At 53.5% G+C, this 14,367-nt stretch overlaps 1 protein-coding gene across 17 annotated transcripts in view; it reads right to left on the bottom strand.

The window, feature by feature from the left end:
• LOC143820810 (sodium channel protein type 5 subunit alpha-like) overlaps nt 1–14,367 on the bottom strand; it is a 245,193-nt gene that overhangs the window by 228,587 nt on the left and 2,239 nt on the right. Inside the window, exon 1 of one of the 17 annotated variants that reach the window (XM_077304072.1) lies at nt 13,750–14,073. The exons of 13 other annotated variants lie outside the window; for them this stretch is intronic. The gene's annotated coding sequence lies outside the window, so the exon portion shown is untranslated. Of the gene's footprint in view, nt 1–2,947; nt 3,236–8,440; nt 8,462–12,359; nt 12,444–13,749; nt 14,074–14,367 lie in introns of those variants that run through there. 3 more of the 17 variants (XM_077304076.1, XM_077304077.1, XM_077304073.1) reach the window with 3 other exon arrangements.

The following is a 14,367-nucleotide window of genomic DNA, read 5'->3' as shown; positions in this document are numbered from 1 at the left end:
GGCCGCATCTGAGAGGTCACCGCAAGCAGAACGCATCGGAAGCAGGGCCGTGTCAGCTCCTGCTTGCCCTGGACGTGAAAGAGTTCTGCAGTTCTCCCTGGAGAACAAAGCCCAAGGCAGTGACTCTTTCTGGGCATGCAGCAACACGGGGCTGCGAGGGAGCCAGGGAACCGAAAATCCTGCTGGTCTCTTAAGGTGCAACGGGCATTGCCTGTACCGCAGGCCAACACGGCTACCCTCGGAAACCAACTGCTCACGCCCTTTAAAATGTCAAGGCTCCAAAGAGGACTATAAATCTTCAAGCATAATACAATTCAAACACAAATGCCCTGGCCAGAGTGGCTTGTCAGATTTTGGAAGCTAAGTAGAGTCAGCCCTGGTTAGAACTTGGATGGGAGACCCTTGAGGAAGACCCTTGAGACCCATGATGCAAGAGGAAGATGAGAGTAAACCATTTCGGCTTGCCCCACAGCGTCGCCGTGCTGGCTCCCTTTGGCAATCAGAAGGCTCAAAAGCAGGGCAGAAGTCTTTGCAACGTAACTGCACATGCAGGAGTAAAGAATTGCTGGGGTCTGTTGAATCCTGGTCAGAAATGTATAAAATCTGCGCACACCTGCACCGGAAGATGGCGGAGTCATCTCTAACCCCTCTGCCTGGCTCTTCTTGACACCCACCCAAAATCTAGACCAGGAGTAGTCAAACTGCGGCCCTCCAGATGTCCATGGACTACAATTCCCAGGAGCCCCTGCCAGCGTTCGCTGGCAGGGGCTCCTGGGAATTGTAGTCCATGGACATCTGGAGGGCCGCAGTTTGACTACCCCTGATCTAGACCCTCCAAGGAGAGCGACGTACGTTTCCTGCCCAAACAAGTCTTCTCCGTTATTAGTCACTCTAATTACTTGGAAGGCACAGCAATGAGACAAATCCCTATAAGAGCAAGAAATGTGACCCGATTTCATGCTTGATTTAGGAATCATCATTTGGCAAAGGAAGACGAGAGAGAGACTCTCGGCTACAAACAGGTCCGGGGCAGGGAGAGAGAAAGCAGCGAGATCAACAGAAAACAGTCCCGGTTGCTTGGAGTCACATTCCCACGGAAGCATGCTTAATTTTTGGTTCAAGAAATTGCTTCTCTGTACTCCCTGTGCCCTAGACACAGAAAGACTCAACTCAAAAAATGAAATGGCCTCAGACGTGAATGTCACACCAGCTGGTCTTCCTTCCGGCTTCTCTACCAAGAATGACATTGAAAACAAATCTGAAGAAGAAGAAGAAGAAGAGCTGGTTTTGATACTCCGCTTTTCTCTACCTAAAGGAGTCTCAAAGCGACTAACAATCGCCTTCCCTTTCTCTCCCCACAGCAGGCACCCTGTGAGGAAGGTGGGGCTGAGAGACTTCCAAGAGAACTGGGACTGGCCCAAGGTCACCTGGCAGGCTTCATGTGGAGGAGGAGGGAGGGAGGTAAGGCTGAGAGAGCTCTGAAAGAACTGAAACTAGCCCAAGGTCACCCCACAGGTCTCATGTATATCATAGCAGATTACAATCACCTTCCCTTTCTTGCCCCACAACAGCCACTTTGTATGGTAGGTGGAGCTGAGAGAGTTCCAAGAGAACTGGGACTGGCCCAAGGCAGCCTTCATGTGGAGGAGGAGTGAGGAAGCCAACCAGGTTCTCCAGAACCATGCTGGCTCTGAAAGCAATGTCCAAATTTGGAATCCACAGATCTCCCACAGGAATAAGACCAGCCCTGCTGACTCAACCCCAAGTTGCTGACATAATCCTGGCTCCACGGCTAATTTCTCACCTTACGTGAAATCAAACCCCGACTAGCTCCTGAGCATATGTTCAGCAGAGAGCCGTGCACAATCCTAGCCACCGGTGTAGGGCCCAGGTATTGCCTAACACCTGCCACATTCAGTCCAAGTTTTCAGACAGACACCTATAAAACGTAAAGGTATAAAGCTTTTGGGAATCACCGTGCACGTCTTCAGGTATCCGAAGTGAGCAGTGACTCATGCAAGCTCCTCCCCTCCCACCAATTTCGTTCATCTTGAAGGTGCTCTTGGCGTCCGGCCCATTTCTATTCCTCCGGACAGAGTAACATAGAACCACCGATGCAAATGGGATAGCTTGCTTTTAAACAGGTACATTAAAATGAAACAGTCTTTGGTCTCCATTTTGTCCACGTCCTTTCTGAAACGAGGCCTCCAGAACTGTACACAGGACTCCAGGTGCGGTCTGGCTAATGCAGTAAGCAGCAGGACTATGACAGCTTGTGATTTTGATGCAATTTTGGCCTGAATCGGTAGAAGGAAGTTTCATGTAAACTAGGCCAAAGTTTTCTAGTGAGCTCCATAACCTAAGTGAGGCTTCAAACCTGGTTCTTCAGCACTCTAATCATTATTGCACTGAAATACTTTTGAATACTAATTCAGGTTTTTTTCTAACTGGTAAGCTAGAACTCTGAAATGTCTGAGTCAGCTGTCTACTTTAAAAAAAAAAATGAAAACAGGGATTCCACAAAGCTTTTCCTCCAATATTTAACTTCATGTGTCAAGAGAAAGAAAGTTAGTAAAAAAAAAACTCTGTTCATGCCAAGCTGCCGCAATTTAAACCAGTGATCCAAACGATTTTAAATTGATTTTGATTGACTTTCATTTCTGTGTGTCTCAAGGATTCCTTGCCTGAATCTCAGAGTTAGTGGGCAAAGAAAAGAATCCTTGTGAAAATATAGAGAGTTGATTTCAATAATATTCAGTAATACCTTTATCTCCAGGCAACACACCACTCTTAAAACAGACAACAAAGAAAACAAGAAAATCTAGCTTAACTATCTAACACATTTCAAACCTGCATTAGATGGCACAATCTTATAGCCCCAAAAGCTGTAGCTTAAGCGTTCTCTATGTTGCTGCTCATTGCAATAGAAGTATATAAAAATTCATACCTTTAGTCCATCAGAATCCAATTTTTTTTCCTCTCCCAGCTCTTAAATGAAGAACATCTAGGGTTTGTATACGCTGCTTTTCACTACCCAAAGCAACCAAAAATGGCTTACAAACACCTTTCCCTTCCTCTTCCCACATCAGACATCCTGTAAAGTTAAGTGGGACTGAGAGAGCTCTAAGAGAACTGCTCTATCAGAACAGCCCTAAGAGAACTGTGATCAGCCCAAGATCACCTAGCTGACTGCATGTGGAGGAGCAGGGAATCGAACCCGGCTCTCCAGATTAGAGTCTGCCACTGTTAACTACTACACCACGCAAGCCTAATTATAGGGAGTTTTTTGCCAACTGGCGTCAGGTGATGGTGACAGTCCAATCAGGAGTTCTTGATGGAACCTTCTAGAAAATGACCTCAACACTCTGGATTCTCCCCTCCAATCCTGTGGGTGGCTGGTTCTCATGAGGCGACAATTACTGCATTCCTAAATCTGGCTTTGAAGATAACAATGGCCAAGTGGGCAGAGAGGTTCAGTCAGCAACACCTGCAAGATGGAATAAGCCCACCACAATACAGACTAGCCCTTGGGAGAAATCAGGGGTAATTTCCCACACATAGTACCTCACTAGTAAAAAATAATAATAAAAGGAATCATGAAGAACTTGGGCTTTCTTGTTTTCCTTTTAAAGAAAAAGGAGTCTCAAAATTATGGATACTTACACTAAAAATACTGATGAATCAAGAATATTTAAAATGGCAGCCGCAGGGGGTGGGGCCAGCCACAAAATGGCTGCCATCGTTTACCCTCAGTCTCACAGAGAAGAGCCTTGTGCTGAGGTGGCAGCTACCACTAAAGCAACATTTTCAAGAATCGCCACAGCCAATCGCCTCTCCAATAGCCAATCAGAAGTCTTGCTGGGCAAAAACGCCACCTGGCCCTGGCCACGTTCTAAAAGCACCAGGAAAGGGGTCGGTTGGCACGCTTGCTAAAGTCCCACTGGCAGAAATGGGTGCCATTCCAAGAGCACAGGGGGAAAAAAATTTTATACCTGCTTACACCCTGGGACAGGGGTGGCCAAACTGTGGGCTCTCCAGATGTCCGTGGACTACAATGACCATGAGCCCCTGCCACCCTGGCAGGGGCTCATGGTCATTGTAGTCCATGGACATCTGGAGAGCCCACAGTTTGGCCACCCCCACGCCTGGGTTTTTGCAATCGTTCACAGGATTCGAGCGGCACACAACAATTCAATGGTTAAATGTACAAAATATATAGCAAGCCGGCAGAAAACCCAAAAATAATCCTGCAACCAGACCGCTTCCTAAAAAGGAAGCCATTCCTTGATCTACAAAACCAGCCAGGTGCGCTGATCTGAGGAGAGAACCGCAGAGGGAGGAGAGAGACGCAGAAAGCCAGAATGTTCCCCCAGTTGGGCTGCTTCGAGCAAGAGGCTCCTGTGTCGGCCCTTCTAGATGGAACGGAATATGTTTACATCCATGCGTGTGTCTGTTCTAGGGTCCCCAGGTCTACCAGTCCAGGCAGGGGTTCCCCACTTTCTGGATTCACTTGCCCCCCCTCCAATTCCCCCCATGCTTACCTGTAATGGGAAGAATGCCAAATTTTAGTGCAACATGCTGCTGTTACTCAGGAGTTGAGGGGATCAGGGAGGCAGGGGCGACACTCTGTTTTTTGGGCAAAACTCTATGGTTTGAAGTTAATTTTACCATAGAGTTTTGCCCAAAAGATAAAGCACTGCCCCACCGACATCTCCGACATGTTGCAGTGCTTCCAGGAAGCTCCCCCCATCCCCCACCAGTCGCCTCGAAGGACTGGCAGCCCTATTCTTTTCTGCTTTTCTCTCCATTGGGGAGATCAAACCCTCTGCAACTCCTTCTCCCCTCTTCCATGTATCCCTCACACCAACCCTATGAGGTAGGCAAGGTGGAGAGTTTGTGACACCTTCCAAGGCTATTAGAGAGAGGAAGTATTAAAGATTCGGCACTCCAGTCTATCCTTGGGCCAAGGTCACCCTCCCAGGGTGGCCAAGGTCACTTCTCTTTTGGAACAAGGTCAGACGCCAGACCCAAATGAGTTTGATCCCTGGCTCCTGGACCCCAACGTGCATTTCTGGCTGCTCTCCCAACACACTTAAGCACCAGGATTGTTGTCGAGTGGGGGGAATAGCCTACAGATGCTCACATAGCTTGCAAGAATATTATACGTGCTCTACCACCTGTGAACATTCAAACAGGAGTTCTCAGAGACTGGGCAGTCAATCCCCATGGGGGATACCATGGAGATACCTTGATTTGAGGAGGACGGCTTTGAAACTCTTGTAGGTTTCTGAGTTTTAGAAACACTTCCTAGTGGACTTGCTCATGAAAAGTATGTCCTAGTTCCAGTCCATACCCTGGGAGGATCCCAGATAAGACAGGAATGGGATGTTACAACAACCCCCCCACAAACACACACATACACATACAGACACCTGAGAAGTAAATAAAGTGTCCACCCAACTATTCACACACTCCGCATTCTGGCACGGAGAGATTCCCATCTTGCTGTGTCCTACCTCTGAAGGGGCCAGCCACGGTCAGGGGATAAACAACTAAACCACGGCCACACAGCCTAGAAAAGCCACGAAAACCAGATGTGGTAGACCTTGGCCTGGGAAGCTGAAGAGGCACTACCAGTCAGAAGAGACAGTATTGAGCTTGGCAGGGCAATCTCCAGGCTCAGCAGGAAGCTGCGCCACCAACGGTGTGCCTGATCCAGAAGACCTTTTCAGTGGAATGATCCCAAAACTTTAAAATTAAATAATCCGTCATTCGGGGAAGAGTCTTGGGCAACAATTGGCCGTTTGGCAAAGGCTGCTTCTGAGATGTCTTTCGCCTGCCAGAAATCCAGTCAGTAGAATCCAAAAAAGAAAAGAAAAGAAACCCAGAAAAGGAGGAGTTCATGAAATACTTATGCCATGAACATTTTGAATGCAGTATGTGCTGGAGGGGATTCTCAAGGTTAAATTTAAATTTTTAGATTCTAAAACCAAAATGAGGTTAACGCGTTGTGTGTTTTAGCTCTGTCGTAGGCCGCCATGAGCCCATCCGGGAGTGGCTGGGTAGAAATCAAGGACGGAAGGAACTGATTGCTAAAAGACACAGAAATTGGGGGGTGGGGGGCTGATCTCCAGCTGGGCCTGAAGTTTGCTCAAAAGTACAGCTCATCTCCAGACTACACAGGTCAGTTCCCCTGGAGGAACCAAGAGTCTGCTTTGGGTGGACTCTCTACGGATGGCATTGAAACGGCTCTCCCCTCCCCAAACCCCCCAACCCTATTTAGAGACTGATTCCACTGAAATACAACAAAAAGAGGCAGCTTTGGAAGGTAGACTCTCTATGACAGGGGTGGCAAAAGGGTGGCTCTCCGGGTGTCCATGGACTACAATACCCATGAGCCCCTGCCGGGAGGCAGGGGCTCATGGGTATTGTAGTCCGTGGACACCCGGAGAGCCATCCTTTGGCCACCCCTGCCATTGGGATGCCTGGATGGGAACACAAAACAGCTGAATCCAGCATAATAAGTCAACACCCAAGGAGTGTTCGATCTTCAGCACAACATCTCTTTCACAATTCCCCAACGTGTGGCGCTAAACAAACTTGGAATATTTCAGCAGCCAAGCAAACAACTGAAAAGAACAGCTCCAGAAACAGGTTCTCAAGGCTCGTGGGCGTTCCACACGCTCTCCAGGGCTCCCTGCCCCAATTCTTCCTTCCACAGGCTCCGCCCCCAAATCACCTGGGATGTCCCAAGCCAGCAAAACCCAGCAGGACTTTGAACGCAGAGCCAGAAAGAGATTTCCGAGAACATCCTAGGTGCGCAGGCGGCAGATTGGCCCTGGGTGTTGGGGGGTGGGGAGCTGTCAGAGGGCTCTGCACAAAAGTGGCCAAACCTCATTCCGGCCACCTCATTCGAAGGTGAGGAACCCACCAGGACTACTACAGAAGCCTCTCTCAGTTCTAGGGACCAGAACTGTGACTAGCCCAAGGTCACGCAGCTGGCTGCATGTGGAAGAGGAGCGGGGAATCAAAACCTGGTTCCCCAAATTAGAAGCTGCCACTCTTAACCACGAAGACACCACACTCTCCTGGCTTACAGATTCAGGCCGGCCGGCAGGCAGGTCAACTTGCAGAAGAAGAGATGGAATCAAGTCCAGTAGCCGCTCAGAAACCAATAAGACTTCCAGGGCAGAAGCTATGGCCCTCAAAGTTTTGCTCTCTAAAGTTTATACCAGGGGTAGTCAAACTGCGGCCCTCCAGATGTCCATGGACTACAGTCCCCATGAGCCCCTGCCAGCATTCGCTGGCAGGGGCTCATGGAGCAAAACTTTGAGGCCCTCCGAAGCAGCCCTTTTATCCAGGGGAACTGAAGATCTCTTTGGACTTCAAGGTGCTCCTGGACCCTTGTTCTTCAACTTAGGAATTGTAAGAATCCTCTGGGGGCGCGGGAGGGGGTGGATCCCCTGGAATTACAGAGATCATTTGCCCCGGAAGAAATGGAGGCTTCAGAGGGTCGACTCTGTGGCATAAAGTAGATCAGGCTGGCTTCTACCAGAGCCCCGGCCTGGCGGGAGGCTCTCCCAAAAGAGAACAGAGCCCTGCGGGGCCTCGAACGGATCTGCAGGGCTTGCGAAACAGATCTCTTCCAACAGGCCTACGGCCAAGGAGCTGAGCCGGCCTCCCTACGGAAGCCCCAACCGCAAATCATGTGGGGCCCATAAACCTCCTCTGCCCCCTCTCTCCTTCCCTCCCGCTGGAATCCAGAATAGGCCATTATGGAGGGGACTGGTTTTTAGGCTCTTAATTATTTATTGTATGCATTTACCCTCCTTACCGTAGGCCTGCATTTATGTAGTTTATTACGGGGCGCATTTTTAATATGCTGTCCCTGCGCCCAAAGAGAAAGGGCAGATAACAAATACAACAACTAATACTAATAATACTAGTAATAATAATGTCCGGGAAAATGGAGGGGGGGGTGTTGTTTGTTATTACCTTCTCGAACTTCCACAGGGGCGTGTACTATTCAAGGGCGTCCTAAAATCTAATAACAATAATATAAATAATATAAATCTAATAATAATAATAATAAAAAGGATGAATATTAATTTCATGGGGGTGGGGGGGTGATACAAGACAAAAGGTGATTGCAAAGCAAGTCCCCACCCCCGGGGGGCGGGGGGAGACCCTGCAGCCAACAGCCTGCTGCGAGATTTCAGGCCGGATTCCCTCCGGGCTCCTCCGGCCGCCGCTGGGCTTAAGCCGGCCTAAAGCGCTCAAGTTGAGCAAACTCCTTGTGGCCGCCCGGATCGGGGATTAGCGGCCAGGAGCTTTTTACCCGCGAATCAAGGCGGGCTCATTTGCATGAGAAACGGGAGTCTCTCCCGGCAGGAACAAAAGGGACGCGGCGGGCGGGCTGGGGGGAAGCGGGGAGGCTTACTCGCGAGTAAGCCCGGGCGGGACAGGGCCGCTGGGTCCTGGGCGGGCTCCTCCTCTTGCAGAGCGCGACAAGGAAGACCCCCGAGGAGCGCAGGTCCCTTTGCCCTTGGAGTCTCCTTGGGCTGAGAGCAGGAAGGGAGGCGGAGGCGGACGGCGCTGCCGGCAGCGAGAGGGGCGCCCCGGGGAGTCGCCCTGCCACGCCCAGGTGGGAAACTCCCGGAGGTTTCGGCCTGCGGACCCCAGTGGGGTACATTCCCACAGACCCCACCCTGGATGCATCCGGTTTCTCCAGGGGAACTGATCTCTGCAGATGGGAGATGAGCTGGAATTCCAGGGGATTTCCTGTAGGTTGGCAACTGTCGTTTAATGCCACAGAGTCCTCCCTCCCAAGCAGCCATTTTCCCCGGGGGGGGGAAGACCCTACCACCTGGAGAACAGCTGTAATAGCAGCTCTCCAGCCTGTAAATTGGCAACCATAAGTGTAATGTCCTCCCTCCCTCCGAAGCAGCCCTTTTATCCAGGGGAACTGATCTCTGTCACTCAGAGATGAGTTGTAATTCTGGGGGATCCCCAGCACACACAGCCCCAAGCCTGGCAGCCCTAAATAGAAGAGCCAGAGTCCATTAACTCCTTGAGCCTCCATCTCCCAGTTCCTAGTCCAGAACACATGCCAGCTCTCTGCTGTTCTCCTTGGAGGCTTAGTGGGGGCAGAAGGCCAGGCAGGGTATGTCCATTGCAGCATCTCACTGGACAACAAAAGCAAGGACAAACCAGGGGTTGCCGTAACGTGAGCTCACCGGGGAGGGACCCCTGGGCATGCCTCCTCATTCATGCCTTTGCCTGGCCTCAATTGTCAAAGGCTCCCCCCCTTCTGCCCCCAGCCTGGCTTGCCTTCTTCCCCACCAAACAAGGACTGATGAAAAGTTTGAGGCCAGGAAGGCGGCCAGGATCAACACTCCCAGCTGAAACCGTCATGATGAAGCAAAGCTTGCCAGGGAAGCAGAAACGGCTGAACAGCTGAGGCGTGCACGGGGAGGGAGGGGGGTGGGTGGGAGGCTTGTTCACGTAATGACCAACTTATGCCTGCATCATGCCGCGCCCCCCTCTGCCTGCAAACCGCTGCGGAATATTGCTTGGGGGGAGGGGGGAAATCCCAGCTCCACGTCCCCAGCCAGACAACTGGATTGCAGCCACTGGGGGATGCCTTCTTCTCATGCCTCAGCTCGCCCAAGGAGGGCCTCAAGGTCAAACCCCCCCCCCATTAACAGCTCTCAGGGACTAGTCTCTTCTCCGCTTGAACCCCTGGAGAGCCACTGCCCCTGAGAGCTCAAAGAGCCAAAACAGAACCAGTGCTCCAAACGTTCTACAGATCCTCAAGAGCTCTCTGTCAGAGTAGTGGAACCTGGAGATTTCTTCCAGGTTTCCCTCCAAAGTCCCCCAACCGCCCCCCCCCATACAGATCAGTTGAAAACCAAAAAGAGCAGGGTTTTATATTCTCGGCTTCTCACTCTCCAAAAGAGCCCCAAAGCAGCTTACAAACACCTTTCTCTTTCCCCCCCCCCCCCGCAACAGACACCCTGTGAAGGAGGTGGGGCTGAGAGAGCTCTGACAGAACTGCTTTGTGAGAACAGCTCTAAGGGAACGAGGACTATCTCAAGGTCACCCAGCTGGCTGCATGGGGAGGAGGGCGTGGGGCGTCAAACCTGATGCTCCAGGTGAGAGTCTGTTGCTCTGAACCATGACACCAGGCTGGCTTGCGTTAAAACGGAGCAACTCCGTTTTGCACTCTTTGCATGAGTGTTCCCAAGGGCTCAAGGTCTGGAAAGATTCTGCTCACGGGCACAGCCATGCCTGCTTCCAGGGCAGCTCTTTGGGGCGATTCATGGCGCAACCAGCCGTGCAGCCAGCAAGGTCAGGGAGAGCAGCGTGAACCTGCAAGCCTGTGAACCCGCCACTCAGTCCCTGGAGCTGTTCCCAGCTGCAAGGCTAGTGGAGCTAATGGAACAAAGGAACTCCCTGCCACTAGCAAGGACTTCGCTGACTCAGCACGGAGAGGTAGCAAAGCGCTGGGCCCAGAGGCTATTGGGGGGAGGGGTGTAATAGGAGACCAAACAATTTGGTGACACCATGGTCTTAGGCTGATTTCCCATGGCCCTTTGTTGAAAGCAATACATACGGTGTATATATACAGGTTTCACATATATTAAAGATGCTTTCCCTAGAAGCACCATCCCCCCCCCTATTTCTTTTGTTGGACTTGGTGCAGAAAGCCACAAGGCCACATCTGCACATCAGAGATAATGCATTGTACAGCTTGGCTTGCTTGTTAGAGCTGTCCAGACAGAGGCCTCTCTGCTTCTAAAGGAGGAAGCAGATCCTGGTCAAAGGGACCTTGAGGTCAAATCGACACACACACACATGCACAAAAACCGGTTAACGTGGTCACTGGCCTCGAGAAATTTCAGTGCTGTCGTAAGCTTATTCCTGACCCTGGACACACTGGAGAAGTGGGGAAACCTGAGCTCAGAACCTGCAGATTCTAATCAAGGGTAGTCAAACTGCAGCCCTCCAGATGTCCGTGGACTACAATCCCCATGAGCCCCTGCCAGCATTTGCTGGCAGGGGCTCATGGGAATTGTAGTCCACGGACATCTGGAGGGCCGCAGTTTGACTACCCCTGTGTAACCCATAGGCCCCGGCTTCTTGCACAGCAGTTCCAGAGTGATAACGCAGTTAGTCTGTTGTTCGGGTACCTTTAAGACTGACATAATTTTGTTCTGGCAGAAGCTGATCCTTCTAGAGAAGTCGGTGCTAATCCAGGAAATCTTATGTTGGAATAAAACGTTGTTAACTCTGGAAGAAGCCAGAACCCTCTTGCTTCTTTCTTCTTTCGCAGGTGTTTGCAACTAAAGGGATTTATATCCGGCTGCTGGAGGAGAATCCGAACGTCTCTCGCCTTAAAACCCAATGAGAGCACCAGAAGTCAGCAGCAACAAAGCCCAGTCCGTAAACCCTGGCGAAGGACCAAGAGACCAACAACAAACTGGCAGTCTACAAGCAGGGACTGGACAGGGATTTAGCATGGATGCTCAAGGGAGTGTGGACCATTTCATGGATGCTGGAGGCTGATCCGGCTTGGAGAAGGGGGTCCAGCTCTGTGATTCCATGTGCCATTCTCCACGGTGAGCCAAAGCCAAGTTACGCAAAGTTTGTTCTGTGTGCTTAATTTACGCACGTTGCAGAACAGACAGAGTTTGGGGCCAGAACTGGGTTTTTTTTTTTTTGGAGTGCTGTGGGCCCAGAGCTGTCAGCAACACTGCTGGTTCCTCCATCTGGCTCCCCCGATGACCTCCCCAACCCCCAAATGCTTTCGAGAAACTCTGTTCATCCTTGCCTAAATATCCAGACCATTTTTAAAGACAGAAGGCGAGCAAAAGCTCCTCCCCCCCCCTTATCCTCCTCTCACGTCCAGCATCCTAAGTGTAAATATTATTCTTAGCCTCCACTTTGGGGCAGCCGCGCAGAGGGATTACGTAAACCCAACCTCTTAACGCTGAGACCTTTTGATGTGTAAATCTAAAAATACTGCGACTCCGACCACAGGCCAGCATTAAAAAATCTGCTTTTGCAGGCGAGCCGGTAGCCTAAAGAAACGGGGGAGGGGGGTTCGGTGTGCATCATTTCCCTTCCTCGACCCGTAGGCCCGAAAAGTCCGCCCTTCTCTCCTCCGCCCAGCCAAAGCACCTTTCCGACGGCTCCACTCCGGACTGGACTCGACGACCCTCCGGGCTGGCCTCCCCACCCCCCAAGCTAACGACCCCCCCTGGTCCCAGCAAGCATTCAGACATTCCAGATCTCCTGGAAGAAGACGGGTCCAAAGTGACCTTCTAGCAACTCCCTGCCCTGCCCCCCAAACTCACTTCCATCTGCCGCCACGCCTGCCTCAGTTTCCCAGGCCCCAAGCCGAAGATCTGCTCGACGTGTCGGGAAAGAAACACGCTCCCTGCTCCGGAACCCACCAGCCTTTCCACGCCACGATCACTCCGCGGAAGGAGAGTCGAGTCTGGCTCCCCAAGCGCGAAGCCCGCGGAGTCCAGGGAGGGAGGGAGGCGCCGCTCCCGGTTCAGCACCATGGACAGAGCCCGTGCTTTTTAAAGCCCCTGCTGCCCGCCTGGCATTCCTGGGGTCTGGCCGGCTCTGGCCGGGAGCCGCGAGGAGACATTTCCAGCCCAGTTTATTTTTAGGATCGACAAATCCTCTTTGGATTTGGAGCAAGCCGTGTTTATTTCACCGGGTGTCCGCCGGCCTTTCGGGAGGCGTCCTGGCCAGGGTCGCACGGGCCAAATGGGGTGTTTCCCGCCTCACCCCCCCCCCCTCCAGGTTTCAGCATGGCTCAAAAATTTGCGGGCAAGGGGGAGGGGGCATTCGACGGAGACCCCGGGAGAGCGCTTCCATGTTCAAGCCGCCTGCGTCCGCACCCTGGGGCCGAGCCCTGAGCTGTCGGGGCAGGGCTAGAAGGCCCGTTTGGGGCTTGGCCCTCAGCCCTTTGGACGACAAAGTTGACACTCGGACGGATTTCCCACCCGCCGTCGGAGGCTGTGGTTCGGCTCATCTCAGGGGTCTCGAACGCGCAGGCAGTGCCGGCCTCTCCAGCTCCCCCCATCCCCTCCCAACAAGGAGCACAGTCCGGAACTGCGCCTGCAAGGCGGGGAGGGGGGCACTGTTACATCAGGATTATGAAATGGGCTCTAATCCGAGCGGATGAGGCATCTCAAAAGCCCCCCCCCCCGCCCTCCCCTGAATTCTAGGGGCTCCCAGGAGGGCCGTGCCGGGGCTTCGTTTCCCAGGGGACGCGCCTGGCCCTTCCGCGATCCCCGCGCCCGTTCTGACGAAGCAAAACTCGACCTTTGCGGTTCCCCAGACGACACCCTGCGTCCAAATCCGCCGCACGGCCCGTTCCCCTCCCGGCAGCTCCTCTTTTCTTAGGAGCCCGCCGGGGCCCGCAGCCAGGGGCCCAAACTTTGCAACGCTTGGAACGTTTTTGCCAAGGCCCCGACGCCTCTTTTGCAAGCGGAGAGCCGGCTCGCACCTTTCCCCCGTCCCCTCGGGCAGGAGAACGCCAACGCCGCCCCCGGCTGCCTCCGCCGGGTTTCTCCGCGTGCTCCAAGTTCCCCGGACGGGGCCACCGCACTTCGGGCCCGGCGCCCAAGCCCACGCGCCCAGCGAGCAAACTTTCGCCTCCGAGACGGGGAGGGCTCCCCTTCCCCTTCGCCGGCTCCTTCCCTCCCGCCCGGGCAGGGGGCCACTTACGTGGGTCGGGGTCCTTCCCTCCCTCTCGACGGCCCGGGCGGACTTGCCGGGGGGCTGCGGGCGAGTGAGCGGGCGGCTTCCCCCGCGGGGTAACTCCCAAGCGCGCCGGAGAGGCAGGCAGCGGCGTCTTCCGCCTCATCGCGGCGCCTGCTGGCCCCCGGCAAGAGCCCTCCGCATCCTCGACGGCCGCCGCTGCGCTGGGGAGAGTCGCGCCGCCACCGCCGCTGCCGCCACCGCCGCGCCTTCGGATGCCGAGAGAGCGGCGGGCGGGCGGGCGGGGTGGGTTGGGCTGGCCGGCCGGCGGAGGCGGTAGCTTGGCACACGCGCCGCCTCCCCCGAGCCCTGGCGGGAGCCTCTGCGCGGCGCCCTCCGCTCCGCTCCCTTCCCTTCGCCCGGCGCGTCGAGCGCTCCGGCGGTGCCTGGAGCGATGGGGCAGTGCCCCCTGGCGGCCCGTGGGGAAAACGGCCGGAGGCAATGGGGAGGCCAAAGGGAAGGGGCTGGGCCGAGAAGTTTCCAGAAACTCCGGGCCCTCTGAAGTTCTCCCCCTGCCTTTTCCCAACTTTTACATCGCTCAGAAACCCGGAGTGTAAGAAGAGCCCTGCTGGGTCAGGCCAGGGA

Source organism: Paroedura picta, chromosome 11 (assembly GCF_049243985.1).
Source record: "Paroedura picta isolate Pp20150507F chromosome 11, Ppicta_v3.0, whole genome shotgun sequence".
In the NCBI taxonomy this organism is placed as follows: domain Eukaryota; kingdom Metazoa; phylum Chordata; class Lepidosauria; order Squamata; family Gekkonidae; genus Paroedura; species Paroedura picta.
Note: the sequence above shows the minus strand (reverse complement) of the source record. Positions and strands in the feature narration are given on the sequence as shown.